The sequence below is a fragment of the Polypterus senegalus genome, chromosome 2, assembly GCF_016835505.1.
Source record: "Polypterus senegalus isolate Bchr_013 chromosome 2, ASM1683550v1, whole genome shotgun sequence".
NCBI classification, from domain to species: Eukaryota; Metazoa; Chordata; class Cladistia; order Polypteriformes; family Polypteridae; genus Polypterus; species Polypterus senegalus.
Window position 1 is genome coordinate 20956942 of NC_053155.1, and position 15443 is coordinate 20972384.

The window sequence follows — 15443 nt, forward strand, 5'->3', positions numbered from 1 at the left end:
TTAATTATTAAACAGATTACAATGGAATCTCTTTTCATGACCATAATTCTTTCCAAAAGTCTGGTCATAAACCAAAGTAATTTCTACCATAGGATTGTATGTAAATACAATTAATCCGTTCCAGACCGTACGAACTGTATGTAAATATATATTTTTTTTAAGATTTTTAAGAACAAATATAATTAAAATATACCATAGAATGCATAGCGTAATAGTAAACTAAATGTGAAAACATTGAATAACACTGAGAAAACATTGAACAACAGAGAAAACTAACACTGCAAGAGTTCGCGCTATAGCGCTACGAACCGCTTGCTAAAAGCACTTCTTTTTAATGAGCTTTAAGCACAGAGAAAAAATGAACATTTGAAAAATCCGTAATTTAATAAACCACCAAGAAAAGTAACATTGCAGCAATGCATGCTACGAACCAATCGCTGTAAACCGAAGTGAAGTGGAGGTTAAAATCCAATAGAAAAAAGTCTTCGTTAAATACGAGGTTAAAACAATGCTTGGATCTGTCTCTTTAAAAACAAGCCCGGTGCATTGTTTAACTGCCTTCTCGGCCTTATGCTTCCAGCTGTCTCTCTCTCACTCGCGTGTGTGTGTGTGTGTGTGTCTCTCTCGCGCGCGTGTGTGTGTGTGTGTGTGTGTCTCTCTCGCGCGCGTGTGTGTGTGTGTGTGTGTGTGTCTCTGTGTGTGTGTGTGTGTGTCTCTCTGCGTGTGTGTGTCTGTGTGTGTGTGTGTGTCTCCCTCGCGCGCGTGTCTGTGTGTCTCCCTCAGCTGGCGCGTGTCTGTGTGTCTCCCTCGCGCGCGTGTCTGTGTGTCTCCCTCGCGCGCGTGTCTGTGTGTCTCCCTCGCGCGCCAGCGTGAGTGTAAGTGTTCCACCTTAGTGCAAAAATCCTCTTTATAATTAGTGTTTTTATACTTTCACAAGTGTTGTGATTTTGATTTGTGTCTGTTGTCTGCGTGTGATTCTAATTTACTTTTGTGGTATTTAGAATAATTTCATTATTATTACAACAATGTCACCACGGCACCATTTTCAATTACATTTTTGTTCTCCTGTGGGTTTTTCTAGTGCTGTTATGTCTTTTTTTGTAATATGGAGACACAGACTGCACACAGCACTACAGGTGAGGCCTCACCAGTGTGTTACATAGCTTAGGTATAAACTCCTAGCCTTGTACACCATACAGCAGAAGGCACTATATAGTCTAACATCCCATTTAGCTTTCTCGATTGCCTCTCTGCACTGTCTGAATGCAAACCGTGATGAGTCACTCCTGGGTCCTTCTCATCAGGGGTACTTTCAAGTAATCTAGTAATCAAACAGGGAAGAAGGTACAACTATTTATTCACTCATAAGTCCAAGCAATAAATGTCTTTAACACTTTGAACGCTATGTACAAGTTAACTCCTATCTCGTTGAGCCTGTCAAGACGTGACATCCGAAAGAAGTCGTATCTCAGTATACGACCACTACAGACACAGCCAGCTTACTCCGTTATCTGCTATAGTGCTGCCATCTAGTGGATAGCCATAGAATTGTTTTAGTGGCAACAGCTTGCGGAAAATACTGTTACAGATAGACAGTCCATAGTTACATCATTGCAAAAAAGGTATAAAGTTGCCAATTCTTTAAGTAGATTTGTTGCAAGATGAATATTTTGATGATAATGACAGTGATTGAGATAGTGACAATCAGTTGGATGACATGGAACCTGTAGGCATTGACACTGACATGGTGTTTCTTCATCTCAAGGCATCCATCCGACTTGTCATGACTATCAGGACAGAACTACATGGACATTCTGCTACCCACTGAGCGCCAACAGTTGACAGCTACGAAATGTGTTGTGTGTGGCAAGCTTGGGCAGCAAAAAGAAACGTTAAATTTGCAGCACATATGCTTCTGAGCCTGCACTCTGCGTGCTGCCATGCTTCTATGATTCTCATTCACATGGAGATAAAAAGTCGTGCTGCTGATTAAAATAACTTCATTAACAGTTTCTTTACATTTTGAGTTACTGTTGATAATAAAAGCGCTGCTTTCTGATACATTTCTTTATATTTTTTCTAATTGTGTTCATTACTTATCTCACGTGCAATGGAAAAACCTTGTAATGACCATTGTTTTCAAAACTGAGGTTTTTTTAGCTGTTGGAGTTTGCAGGTCTTTCCTGATGTTATAAGGTAGAGGTAATGGCCAAATATTTCTTCATTCTGGTCATAGCACGATAGAAGAAGCTAGCATGTACACAGTACTTCACATGCTGCAAGACAAAAACCTAGCAGCTCCACTGACCAATGAGGAAAGACTGCCTACCAATGAAAAGTCGTATTACAATCTTGTGATTTAAATGCTGCAACTGCGCGATTTTAAATGGCAGGTGGTGTTGATTCGCGAAAGAAAAATAAAAAAACAATATTGTGTATGTGAAGCTTAGGAAAAATTAAATCAAGAGATCGTTAATTATAGCTGCAACATCATTTTCTCAATTTACTGAAACCTTGAAAGATGTGACATACTCGGCTTTTCCATATTTGGTGAGACTTATTTAGCTTACTAAGCAGTCAATGTGTTACATCTTAAAATCTACCTAAAGCTGAGGCAAAGCGATTACATAAGGGTGTGACATTGACCCCAAAAAACAACCTGAATGGATAGCAGCACTTCTCGACGAAGGCGTAACACCCACCGTGTGTAGTGCTCAGGTGGAGTGTCTCCTTGCGCTACGCAGTAAGCTGGTCAGTCTTCCTGGCACCCTCTAAATTTAATGGCAGCGGGCTGGGGGGGGATAACCTAAACTGTCCCTTTGCTCTGGTGTTTATGTCCTGCTGCATTTTTTGGTCAATCGGTTTATCAAAGAACAGCGGTCCCATGGTGTCTTCTGGTCCTGTGCTCAATCGGTTTATCAAAGAACAGGGGTCCCATGGTGTCTTCTGGTCCTGTGCCCAATCCAGTCCTGTGCTTAAGAAGAATCTGGATGAGATATTGGGACAGCTTAGCTTTTAAATACACAAATGGGCTTGATGGACTGAATGGCTCCCACTCGTTTGACACATTTCTTATGAGTATGGCATTTGCACTTTATTGAGTGCACCTTAAATGCTACTTACTTGGTTTTCTGTCAGTTTATGTAGGCTACCTAAAACCCAGGCATGATTCCTGACTCAACAACCTTCTTCTGGCAGCACTTCCAGGTGTGGCAGAAGTGCTGCCAAATAGGGCCTTGCAAGCATCCAAGTGTCCCCCTGGCAATGGCCACGGGCCCCAGCAAGTCTGAGCTACTATGCTCATGACCTGTGGCCCTGCCGGAAGCCAAGGGGGCTGCCCTCTGTCGGACCTGGTGGAGAAACGGTCCTGAAAATCCTTTCTCCCCAGGTCCTTACAAGGTCGGGGCGTCCCGTCCACCACACCAGGTATTTAAAATCCTCAAATTCATTGATAAAGTAGATCCAGCAATACTAATGGTGAATCACGTACGTTTGCATTTATAACTGAGGCCAGGAAGCAGTTCTTTACACAAAGAGTTGTGGGACTCTGGAACAAACTACCGAGATGTGGAGTAGAAGCAGAAACCTGGAAAACATTTAAAAGGAATCTGGATGAGATATTAGGAAAGCTTAGCTATGAGCTAAAAAAAAAAAAACAGGCCCGATGGACTGAATGGCTTCCACTCATTTATTATGTTCAAAAGTGCTGAGTATGGCGTATGCACTTTATTGTGTGCATCTTAAAAGCTATTTACTTGGTTTTCTCTCAGTTTATGTATGCTACCTAAAACCCAGGCATGATTCACTCCCTGCGGAAAGAAAGGCGGCAGACGTGGACAAATTTGGTGCTCCCCTTACAGCTCATCGAAAAACTGCCATCTGCCTCCTGAAAAGTGACCAAATGAAAAGCAATTGCCCCCTGTGCACTTGCATGCCTTTGATACTTCATTGAGTGAAGCAAAGCAAATATGAGAAGGTACCAAATATTGCTTTTTTTGCAAAAATATTCTACAATGGCCTTAACACATTTGTTGGTACTAGGCCTGGGAAAGTTAACACATTCATTTTTGCAATTAATGAGGCCTGGTTAATACGATAACAAAATATTAGGTCTTGCAAGGAGGCGATTTCCTCAGGCAGGGCAGCATTTTCATCTCTTTATTTTTTTGTATTGCACCCTTCCCCAAAATAAGCCATCGTCTATGGGAGGAGAGGATGCTTTAGCTTTCTTCTAAATTCTTCCATTAGTCAATGTTTTACCCATGACAGGACATGCGTCTTGTTTTCACACTTTTGACCTGCACTGACCTCAAATGCCTGTCTTTACTGATTCTAGCTGGTCGCTTACTGCAGCAAGAGAAGCAGCTTGGCAAATCTTGTAACCAAGAACACGTAACCCCAGTATGTGCTGTTGTCACGAGTGTTGTGTCTAATCATGACACGCATAAGATAGTCAGTCAGTTCTGGTCCATCACAGCCCATCTCAGTATCAAGACCACCCACTCTGTATTCAAACCTAACATTTGTCCTTACTACGTGTAATACTATACATTTACTGACATTTAATTTTCATCAGCCACAAGCCTGTATGCTGTCCAAGGCCCTCTGTGATGATTCTGTGGCTTGGAGATTATCTGCCAATCCACCTAGCTTTGTATCATCTGCACACTTAACCAGCTTTTTATATTTATTTTCTTCTATATGAAGGACATTCAAAAAGTTTCTGCACTTTTATATTTTTGTTGGAAACGGTGAAGGCGGGAGGAAAAGTAATTGGGCATTAAAAAGTCGGTACGATGCTGAGAAAATTGCATCGCCAAGGAAGGTGACTATGTAGAAAAGTGATGTAACTTGTTTTTGAAATTCTTAATAAATAAAGTGCGGAAACTTTTGAAGCATTACCTCATAGATTATAAAGAGCAGTGGCCCCATTGCTGACTCAGCATTTCCTTATTCCGCTGAAGCTCCCCTTACAGTAAGCCTTTGTTCCTGTGTCTGAGCCACATTTACTGTACCTTGGTCCACTCACTGTGACTTGAATGTCCACTCCTTTTAGCTTGCACACCAGCTTCTCTTATCAAAATCCTTCTGAAATCCAAATACATAAGTCATGCGCTTCTCTCTTATCGTATACTTTGGTCGCTTTCTCGTAGATTGCTAGCACAGCAGTGGAACACGGCCTCCCCATCTACAGGCCTGCTCACTTACTGTATGCACTTTTTCTTGGTGTGCTGTAATGATAATCCTTCTGTTAATTTAGCCAGTATGCAGGTCAAGCTTACTGACTTGTAGTTGTTTGGATCTGCTAGTGTAGTTAGACCTCCAAGATGCTCATTCGTCTCAGTCGAGTCATCCTATGGTCCTCCACAAACTGAGAGCTGATTTGTGGAAAGAAGCACAACTCCATATGTTGTCAGTATGTCACTTGGCAGCGACTCGCCCATTTAGATGTGGTCCAAAATTCAGTCGAGTACCCCCAGCTCAGTGGAGACAGAGCCCACCACCCCCCGGTGTGTCCCGATACCTACTTTGTGCTTATAAGTAAAGAGGATACGCTTCAAACTGGATATCTGAGAAATCCACTTCCCTTATTCTCAAAGCTGAGGCGGTGATGATTAGAGGTGCCAGCCTTACCAGCTCAGCATGCTGTTCAAATAATCCAATCCATGACATCACTGCATATTATGCTTAATTGAAAGAGAACATTGGCGCTGGACGAGCACAAATGGGTTTCTGTTGACTTGTCTTGCTCTATCTTGGCCTGTTAAGGACAAATAGTGCTCCATGTTTGTCTTGTCGATTAACTGTGTCCTATCTCAGTTTGGTCTCGCAGCCCTGCATGCTGACAGACAATGGCCAAAGAGATAAATTGCTGCCGCAATGGCTTTGACCAACAAACACAGGTGCAGGTAGACGCAGGTGTTCCTTTTGGAGAGAACACAGAGTTATGGTTACTTGCCAATGACACTCCATCAGCCCAGTTGATTTTTATTATATTAGTATTTTGGGGGTTGCGTATCCAGTCTGTTTTCCCTTTGGAAAGTTTGCTGAGTTTTAAAAAAAAAAAAAAAAAATTCAAATTCTGAACCTACTCATGTCTGTATAGAGTTTGCAGTTCTCGTTGTGCCTGCTTGATTTCTTTTTTTTCCTCCAGTTCTCCTCCCACATCCACAAAGAGGTGTTGATTCATGTAATCTTTAGTCCCAAACTGCCCTAACATGAAAGTGAGTGTGAGTGCTGCTACTCTGTCCAGGGATTCAGATTTATAAACCTTGTGTATCCACAAAAAGAGGCTCAAAATGTTTTCTTCCAACACAATAATCGAGATTGTGAGCCACCAGGGAGCATACAGCCCCCCTAACCCGGACACACACAGGTAGGACACAGGTTCAACACAACACCTAGTTCATTTACAATTAAACACACTGTGCACAAATCACCAACATCGCAACACACAGTCCCTTCTCCCACACAGTCCTTCTCCCTCCACTCCTCCTCAGGCTTTGTCTTCTTCCTCCCAACTCTGGCTCCCCAAATGGCGTTAGGTGGCGCCTCTTATTTAGGTCCTGGGAATGTTTCAGGTGGCTCATCAGCATTACCTGGAATCACTCCCAGGTGTGCTGGAGGTCCTTTATAGGGCTCTGCAGCTCCCCCCGGTGGCCCTCACGGAATCCAACAATGCTGCACCAAATTCCAGCTCCCAGCATGCCCCGTGGGAATATGTGTTGCCACAGCTGGCCAGGAGGACTGCCCTCTATTGTCCTGGAGGAGGTATTGCCTCACCAATGCCCTTTTCCCTGGTCCTTCCACTCTATTGTCGTCCTGGCCAGGTAGTGGCCGTGGCTGACCATCACAAGATGTACAAAAGAAAACTTGATGGGAGAAGCAACTCTGACCAATCTGTACACAACATATTAAAGGAATTTAGAAACGATAGCTGCTTTCTTCAAGTAGGCAAATGCAATCCTGTTGGCGTGACAAACAAATTAAACCTCAATTAAGTGCAGGCAGCAGAGATGACCTACAAAACTGGATCTCTAGGTGGTTTACCGGCTGGAGATAAAGAGAAGAGATAACAGGAGAATGGAGTGCAAATGCCTGTCTTTACTGATTCTAGCTGGTCGCTTACTGCAGCAAGAGAAGCAGCTTGGCAAATCTTGTAACCAAGAACACGTAACCCCAGTATGTGCTGTTGTCACGAGTGTTGTGTCTAATCATGACACGCATAAGATAGTCAGTCAGTTCTGGTCCATCACAGCCCATCTCAGTATCAAGACCACCCACTCTGTATTCAAACCTAACATTTGTCCTTACTACGTGTAATACTATACATTTACTGACATTTAATTTTCATCAGCCACAAGCCTGTATGCTGTCCAAGGCCCTCTGTGATGATTCTGTGGCTTGGAGATTATCTGCCAATCCACCTAGCTTTGTATCATCTGCACACTTAACCAGCTTTTTATATTTATTTTCTTCTATATGAAGGACATTCAAAAAGTTTCTGCACTTTTATATTTTTGTTGGAAACGGTGAAGGCGGGAGGAAAAGTAATTGGGCATTAAAAAGTCGGTACGATGCTGAGAAAATTGCATCGCCAAGGAAGGTGACTATGTAGAAAAGTGATGTAACTTGTTTTTGAAATTCTTAATAAATAAAGTGCGGAAACTTTTTGAACGTACCTCATAGATTATAAAGAGCAGTGGCCCCATTGCTGACTCAGCATTTCCTTATTCCGCTGAAGCTCCCCTTACAGTAAGCCTTTGTTCCTGTGTCTGAGCCACATTTACTGTACCTTGGTCCACTCACTGTGACTTGAATGTCCACTCCTTTTAGCTTGCACACCAGCTTCTCTTATCAAAATCCTTCTGAAATCCAAATACATAAGTCATGCGCTTCTCTCTTATCGTATACTTTGGTCGCTTTCTCGTAGATTGCTAGCACAGCAGTGGAACACGGCCTCCCCATCTACAGGCCTGCTCACTTACTGTATGCACTTTTTCTTGGTGTGCTGTAATGATAATCCTTCTGTTAATTTAGCCAGTATGCAGGTCAAGCTTACTGACTTGTAGTTGTTTGGATCTGCTAGTGTAGTTAGACCTCCAAGATGCTCATTCGTCTCAGTCGAGTCATCCTATGGTCCTCCACAAACTGAGAGCTGATTTGTGGAAAGAAGCACAACTCCATATGTTGTCAGTATGTCACTTGGCAGCGACTCGCCCATTTAGATGTGGTCCAAAATTCAGTCGAGTACCCCCAGCTCAGTGGAGACAGAGCCCACCACCCCCCGGTGTGTCCCGATACCTACTTTGTGCTTATAAGTAAAGAGGATACGCTTCAAACTGGATATCTGAGAAATCCACTTCCCTTATTCTCAAAGCTGAGGCGGTGATGATTAGAGGTGCCAGCCTTACCAGCTCAGCATGCTGTTCAAATAATCCAATCCATGACATCACTGCATATTATGCTTAATTGAAAGAGAACATTGGCGCTGGACGAGCACAAATGGGTTTCTGTTGACTTGTCTTGCTCTATCTTGGCCTGTTAAGGACAAATAGTGCTCCATGTTTGTCTTGTCGATTAACTGTGTCCTATCTCAGTTTGGTCTCGCAGCCCTGCATGCTGACAGACAATGGCCAAAGAGATAAATTGCTGCCGCAATGGCTTTGACCAACAAACACAGGTGCAGGTAGACGCAGGTGTTCCTTTTGGAGAGAACACAGAGTTATGGTTACTTGCCAGTGACACTCCATCAGCCCAGTTGATTTTATTATATTAGTATTTTGGGGTTGCGTGATCCAGTCTGTTTTCCCTTTGGAAAGTTTGCTGAGTTTTAAAAAAAAAAAATTCAAATTCTGAACCTACTCATGTCTGTATAGAGTTTGCAGTTCTCGTTGTGCCTGCTTGATTTCTTTTTTCCTCCAGTTCTCCTCCCACATCCACAAAGAGGTGTTGATTCATGTAATCTTTAGTCCCAAACTGCCCTAACATGAAAGTGAGTGTGAGTGCTGCTACTCTGTCCAGGGATTCAGATTTATAAACCTTGTGTATCCACAAAAAGAGGCTCAAAATGTTTTCTTCCAACACAATAATCGAGATTGTGAGCCACCAGGGAGCATACAGCCCCCCTAACCCGGACACACACAGGTAGGACACAGGTTCAACACAACACCTAGTTCATTTACAATTAAACACACTGTGCACAAATCACCAACATCGCAACACACAGTCCCTTCTCCCACACAGTCCTTCTCCCTCCACTCCTCCTCAGGCTTTGTCTTCTTCCTCCCAACTCTGGCTCCCCAAATGGCGTTAGGTGGCGCCTCTTATTTAGGTCCTGGGAATGTTTCAGGTGGCTCATCAGCATTACCTGGAATCACTCCCAGGTGTGCTGGAGGTCCTTTATAGGGCTCTGCAGCTCCCCCCGGTGGCCCTCACGGAATCCAACAGTGCTGCACCAAATTCCAGCTCCCAGCATGCCCCGTGGGAATATGTGTTGCCACAGCTGGCCAGGAGGACTGCCCTCTATTGTCCTGGAGGAGGTATTGCCTCACCAATGCCCTTTTCCCTGGTCCTTCCACTCTATTGTCGTCCTGGCCAGGTAGTGGCCGTGGCTGACCATCACAAGATGTACAAAAGAAAACTTGATGGGAGAAGCAACTCTGACCAATCTGTACACAACATATTAAAGGAATTTAGAAACGATAGCTGCTTTCTTCAAGTAGGCAAATGCAATCCTGTTGGCGTGACAAACAAATTAAACCTCAATTAAGTGCAGGCAGCAGAGATGACCTACAAAACTGGATCTCTAGGTGGTTTACCGGCTGGAGATAAAGAGAAGAGATAACAGGAGAATGGAGTGAGAGCATCAGTGGAGTCTCTCAGGGGTCTCTCCTTGGACCCTCATTCCTTTTTCACATGTACAGTCATATGAAAAAGTTTAGGAACCCCTCTTAATTCTTTGGATTTCTGTTTATCATTGGCTGGGCTTTTAAAGTAGCATTATGAAAACAGTAGTATTTTAGCAGTAACATTAAGTTTATTGGATTAACAGAAAATATGCAACATGCATCATCACAAAATTAGACAGGTCAATAAATTTGGGCACCCCAACAGAGATATGACATCAATACTTAGTTGAGCCTCCTTTTGCAAATAGAACAACCTCTAGATACCTCCTGTAGCCCTTGATGAGTGTCTGGATTCTGGATGGAGGTATTTCTGACCATTCTTCATACAAAATCTTTCCAGTGCAGTTATATTTGATGGCTGTCGAGCGTGGACAGCCTACTTGAAATCACCCCATAGATTTTCGATGATGTTGAAGTCATGGGACTGTGACGGCCATTCCAGAACATTGTACAGTACTTCTCCCTCTGCATGAATGCCTTTGTAGATTTCAAACCGTGTTTTGGGTCCTTGTCATGTTTCAATATCCAACCCCTGTGTAACTTCAACTTTGTGACTGATACTTGAACATTATGTTGAAGAATTTGTTGATATTGGGTTGAATTCATTCCGACCCTCAATTTTAACAGGGTCTCAGTCCCTGAACTAGCCACGCAGCCCCACAGTATGATGGAACCTCCACCAAATTTGACAGTAGATAGCAGGTGTTTTTTCTTGGAATGCGGTGTTCTTCTTCCGCCATGCAAAGCACTTTTTGTTATGACCAAATAACTCAATTTTTGTCTCATCAGTCCAAAGCACTTTGTTCTAAAATGAATCTGGCTTGTCTGTTTGTGACGTGAGTGCAGAAAGGGCTTCTTTCTCATCACCCTGCCATACAGATGTTCTTTGTGCAAATTGCACTGAATATTAGAATAATGTACAGATACACCATCTGCAGCAAGATGTTCTTGGAGGTCTTTGGAGGTGATCTGTGCCTTGTCTGTAACCATTCTCACAATCCTGCTCATATGCTGCTCCTGTATTTGTATTGGCCTGCCAAACCTGCTGGGTTTAACAGCAACTGTGGCTGTGGCCTTCCATTTACTGATTCCATTCCTTACAGTTGAAACTGACAGTTTAAACCTCTGAAATCGCTTTTTGTAGCCTTCCCCTAAACCAGGAGACTAAACAATCTTTGTTTTCAGATCTTTTGAGAGTTACTTTGAAGATCCCATGCTGTCACTCTTCAGAGGAGAGTCAAAGGGAAGCACAACTTGCAATTGACCACCTTAAATACCTTTTACCACTCATGATTGGACACACTTGTCTATGAGGTTCAAGGCTTAACGAACTAATCCAACCAAGTTATCAGTATTGAGCAGTTACTTGCATTCAAATCAGCAAAATTACACGGGGATCCAAACTTTTGCATAGCCAATTGTTCACATTTGATTTAATTTCATACAACTAAATACTGCTTCACTAAAAATCTTTGTTCGGAAAACATCCCAGTACTCAGTCGTTCCTAGGAAATGAAAGACATACCACTGTTATTTTTTTTTTTTGTTGAAAGTAGAGTCAATTATTATGCAGGCTGAGAGGGATTCCCTAACTTTTTCATATGACTATATTAATGAAATTGATTCTGGTATCATTAGTAAACTTGTCACATTCATGGATGATGGGAAAATTTGGAGGGATGACAGACACTGAGGAGGATTGGGCGCCACCTGGAAAAAGGGGCTGAATGTAGAAAAGTGTAAAGCGCTACACGGGGGCAAAAGGAGTATCAGTTATAAATACAAGATGGGAGATTATAAATACAAAATGTCATACAGAAAGCAACCACTGAAATGGATTAAGGGATTTATGTTGACACAGCATTTTCATCGACTAAGCAATGAGCAGAAGAGATTAAAAAGGCAAAAAAAATGTGAGGTTATATCAGATAAGCTGTTAAATTTAAGTCAAGGGATGTTATTCTGACACTATATAATATACAAGTGAGACCTCATCTGGAGTATTGTGAGCAGTTCTGATCAACACAGTACAAGAAAGACACAGCAGCACTTGAAGCTGTGCAGAGGAGAGCAACCAAGTGTATCATGCATAGGACTTAAAGACAAGTCCTACTGTGACAGACTCGGAGAATTAAACCTCTTTAGTCTTGAGCAGAGGAGACTGTGTGGGGACCTAATCCAGGTATTTAAATTCCTCAAAGGCATTGATAAAGCCAATCCAGCAACATTCTTTCGGTTTAAGGGTGCATCATGTACTGTACATGTACAAGTGAGTTAAAGACAGGAAGCACTTCTTCACACAAAAAGTTGTGGGACTCTGGAACAAACTACCGAGACATGGAGTTGAAGAAGAAACCTGGGAAACCTTTGAGAAGAATCTGGATAAGATACTGGGACAGTTTAGCTATTACCTACACAAACAAGCTTGATGGGCTGAATGGCTCCCACACGTTTGTCACATTTCACATGTTCTTATGTTCAAAAGTGCTAAGTATGATGTATGCACTTTATTGTGTGCACATTTAAGTACCTTAAATGCTACTTTACTTGGTTTTCTCTCAGTTTATGTAGACTACGTAACAACCAGGCACGATTCACTCCCTGCAGACAGAAGGTGGCAGACGTGGACAACTTTGTTGGTCTCCTTACAGCTCGTTGGAAAAACTGCTGTCTGTCTCCTGAAAAGTGACAAAACGAAAAGCATTTGTTCCCTGTACACCAGCATGCCTATGATATGTCATCGAGTGAAGCAAAGCAACTGTGAAAAGAGATCATATATTTCTTATTTTGCAAAAATATTCTAAAATGGCCCGGACACACTTGTTGGTATTAGGCCTGGGAAAGTTAACACAGTCCTTTTTACGATTTAATGTGCCTGTTTAATATGTTAAAAAATATTAGGGCTGGCATTGAGGTGATCACCATAGGCAGTGCTTTAGTCAGGGCAGCATTTTCATCTATTTATTTTGTGCTTTGCGTCCTTCCCCACCATAACCTATCGTGTATGGGGGAGGAGAGATTGTTATTTTCATGAGAATTGTTACAAGTTCATTATTTTCACTTTTCCTTTAAAACTTCAGTAAAAACAATATTTGGAATTAACTTTTCTTCAAGATTGCATTGAATTTTGATTCTGCGTTTGGACTTGCATCATGACAGCGCAACGTATAACTGCCCATGAGTGAATATTGTTTCTACCTCTAATAAATAAAGCGACTTTTTCAAATGTTTGTCCCTGTGATTTGTTAATTGTCATAGCAAAAGCTATTCTAACGGGAAACATTTAATACGAATGGCATCTCAAGATCTCCTTTTGTGTCTGTTATTCACGGAATATATACATTACCTTTCTTGTTGCCTGTTAAAATGTGTTCTACTTTGTCTTCTACTCTTTGTCTTTTATTTCTGACCTCTCTTGGACCTGCTTGGTTTTCAGTTTGGTCTGGGATGATTATTTCTTCCCTTATTTTCTGAATTTGCACATAGATTATTGTTGTTCTTTTTTGCATTCTTTTCTCTCCAGTGTGTTTGGGTCTCTTTTCGACGCGCTGCTCTTTCTTTGCTTAGTCGTTGACTGTGTCATCTTGAACGTATAAAATTATTGTCCTGATAAAATTTATGAGCGCTGAGAGCGCAGGAAGTGTGTCTGCAAAACGCATTCACATGACTAAGAGGTGTGGTGACCGTGGTCTTGTTTAAAACGGTTGTAAGTAGGGTGTGACTTGAAAGAATCTCATGGTAAAAGTCACTGTCTCATGGGAATTCATATATACACGTATATATATATACACATCGTGAATACAACAATCGGGGGGATTTGACGTTCAGAGCTAATGCCTCTCTCTCTCTTACCCTCCAGGAAAACCAAAGATTAGAAGACTTACCTTCCGAAACTCCATACAAAATCCATTAGCGATCACTTTAAGAAACAGTCCTCGTCCGGGAGCTGAAGATACGACTCCATTGGATGACTTCACATCCGGCTTACTCCTGATTACCTCACTTCCTCCTTTATCCTATCTTTTCATCTCCGGCTCACCATTTCAACACCATTGTCAATTATCCATGTCATTTCCTATCCGTCTCATATAAAAATTATCTGTACTACTCAATGTCTCATGAAAATCTGTTATATCACTATATATCGTTATATAGTGACACAAGACTGTTCTCCAAAAGACCTTCAGTATACAGGACACACATGTGCTTGCAGAACTTGTGTCCGAGCCTCTGTTGTGTCAGGTGCTGGGGAGCTGGTGCTCCCCCTAGTGGCCACTATAGGGCTCAAGGGCAGCTAAAGGGCTCAAATGAGGGTAATTCCACACCAGACCAGGGGGTGGCAGAGTGCACTAATCCTTTCTCTCTTTCCACTGCAGACCAGTTTCGGGAAATTTCGCCTGACCCTGATGACATCACTTCCAGTCTTGACCCTGATGGCTTCAATTCTGGTCCCGAGGACATCACTTCCGGTTCTGGTCCAAAGCTTGATGACATCACTTTCACCTTGCTTTAAAACCACCATCTTTACTTCATCCAGTTAGTTCTGTTTTGGACTCCAATCTGCACACTACTGTACAATTAATTTACCAATTTTGCATCCGGGTTCAAGTACATGGGAGGCTGCCCCATTCCTGTTTGTGACTCTTTTGTCATTCATTTGAATTCATAGCAAAGTGCATTGCAACACATATTCTCAGACTGGTTGTTTGACTGACATCACTGTCATAGGGTGAAAGCATTATAAAAATAACTGGATTTATGAAATAAACAAAGTGAAATCCAAACAGAAACTAAAAGGTTTCAAGGACAAAAGCTCCATGAACCAAGAATCAAAACCTGAAAAGAGAGTCAAATAATCGGACCCAGAAAGATCAAAAAAAAAAAACCATAAAAACACTTTCACCTGTAGGAGGCAAGTTCTGCAAACACAAGTTATAGGTCCAAAAAACTGTTTCATTCTCTCCATATGTACCTTTTACACTCATCTTCTTCACCCCACAATACCCTTTCGGCATCTCCTTCACCGATCTGTTTTGGATATCTCCTCCACTTGTCTCTGGGTTAGCTTTACTCTCCTCCATTCCCGTCTCACCTGTCTAAGACTAGGAGTAGATCTAGTGTGGCAACTTCAGTTCAAGTGGAACCTTTCGGGATGAATAAATACGGGATATCTTGGAATGATATTAAAAAAAGGCATAAAATTACATGTCCCCCTACATGTCCATCGCCAACAATGGACAAAAGCAAAAATCAGGTCAGACGGAACCTGTGCAGATCTTGGGGGCTTCCAACGGCAGATCATCTCCTAGCACCTAAGGAGCCCAACAAGATGACATAGGGACTACAACTCCCATGCCCTGCTGCAAATATCCAAATGGGACCTCAATCAGACAGATGATGCCATAATTAGGGAACATCGTTGCCCTGGGAGGCAGTCTTCAACTGTCCACGCGTTACAATGGCCTCCTGACTGGGTAAGGAAAGACCATTCATCCCAACCATGCTTTCCTAATTCAGAGAAGTAAGTGAGAA

The 15443-nt window shown here is 42.3% G+C and overlaps 1 protein-coding gene across 3 annotated transcripts in view; it reads left to right on the forward strand.

Annotated features, from left to right (window-relative positions):
• The window catches only part of LOC120522758 (small integral membrane protein 11A-like), a 37483-nt gene extending 22938 nt beyond the window's left edge, over positions 1 to 14545 (forward strand). For 2 of the 3 annotated variants that reach the window (XR_005632518.1, XM_039743496.1), the window contains one exon: positions 14288 to 14545. The gene's annotated coding sequence lies outside the window, so the exon portion shown is untranslated. Of the gene's footprint in view, positions 1 to 13770; positions 14019 to 14287 lie in introns of those variants that run through there. The other variant, XM_039743495.1, reaches the window with a different exon arrangement.
• The last annotated feature ends 898 nt before the right edge of the window (positions 14546 to 15443 follow it).